This window comes from Lepisma saccharinum (assembly GCF_977018435.1).
Source record: "Lepisma saccharinum chromosome 12 unlocalized genomic scaffold, izLepSacc3.1 SUPER_12_unloc_1, whole genome shotgun sequence".
NCBI lineage: Eukaryota > Metazoa > Arthropoda > Insecta > Zygentoma > Lepismatidae > Lepisma > Lepisma saccharinum.
Window position 1 is genome coordinate 6407648 of NW_028142891.1, and position 1568 is coordinate 6409215.

Genomic DNA, 1568 nt, shown 5'->3' on the forward strand with positions numbered 1-1568 from the left:
GTGGAGTTGCCACCACATTCCCCAGACCTCACTCCGCTGGATTTCTACCTGTGGGGACATGTCAAGGCCATCGTTTACACCGAGAAAATTCGAGATATTGGTCACCTTAAGCAACGCATCATTGACGCATGTACTAGCATTACTGCAGACACTTTACACAGGGTTTGGCACGAATGGGTATCAAGACTGGCTTTAACTGTGGAACACGATGGTCATCACATTGAACATGTCATTTAACTGTGAGTGGTCATGGGTTCATTACGAGCCTTGTTTGGGGTGACACACACAAAATACATTAATAACTTCGTCCCTGTTGTTGCTAGAGCAAAATTATGTACACCGTTGAACTCGTGAGAAAATTTCCTATTGAAAAGAGGTATTACACGATATGGTTTCCATTTGAACTTTTAAAGTTACATTGACGATGGCGGCCGTCATCGTCATATTCCCTATAACATTTTCCGCCACCACTATTACAAACTTGCAATGTTAGTTTTTGGAAATATAATGCCATTCAATTTTTATTCAGGTGTAGGGTGTAAGGGGTGCTGCTTCCACTTAGTGCACCAAATAGTCAACCTCACTTCCACATAGTACACCCTGGACTGCAGACTAACGAGGCTCTGGCGACTGGCCTCATGGCCAGTATAATTTTGTTTGTGTTGTCCTGTGTTTTGTCCTTGTTTGTGCCGAGTGCTCCTTTACAGCCTCAGCTTTTAACGAAAGTCAGATTATTTTATGATTTTAGTTATGCAACGTTAGAGTTGTTATGTGTAACGGTAAGGGGCTGGACTCCGTATAATTTTAAATTGAAATTCCATGTAGTCCAAAAAAAAGAAATTCCACGAAATTTATTCAGGTGTTTCCACACTTTTGGACTACCCTGTAATTCAGAGGCTGTGAAAATAAAAGCATCCGGTGAATAATGTTGATACATCGAAATACATAGTTTCCCGAAAAAATTTACACCACTGACAGTGATATTTCCTGTTACCATATAACAGAATCGTCGACCGATTTCGTCATAATGTAGTAAGTCAGATTTCAAAGCACGCAATCCTATAATTAGTTTAGAATCTATGCGTACGGGTGATCTCCGCTGTTGCGAAAACTCCCACACTCAATTAAATGGGGATTGCTTTTCCAATCCTATTGCAACGTACTTGTTTTTCTGTTTGTTCAAAAAATATGTGTTCGTATGATAGACATCTAAACATGCCTCTACGTCGTGTAGTTCAGGACCCTCGATTGGATCTGTCTTTTTATACGTACGTCTTTTTATAAAATCACAGCCCGTAGTCACATCCATTCCCTCGTCCACCGTTTCGTTCTTGATAGTGACAGTTTCGATTTTGATGGGTTGCACACGTTTGGAAGCATCATTGCGTTGGGTCATACGTTTCACAAGTTTGTTGTGTTTTTCCATTCTAGAATCCGCAGTAGGTTCCATGATGTTTTCACTAGAGCTGTTGGGTGTAATGGGTACCTTCCATGTAGGCGCCCAAAAGTCAACCTCACTACCACGTAGTGCACCCTGGACTAAAGACTAACGAGGCTCTGGCGACTGG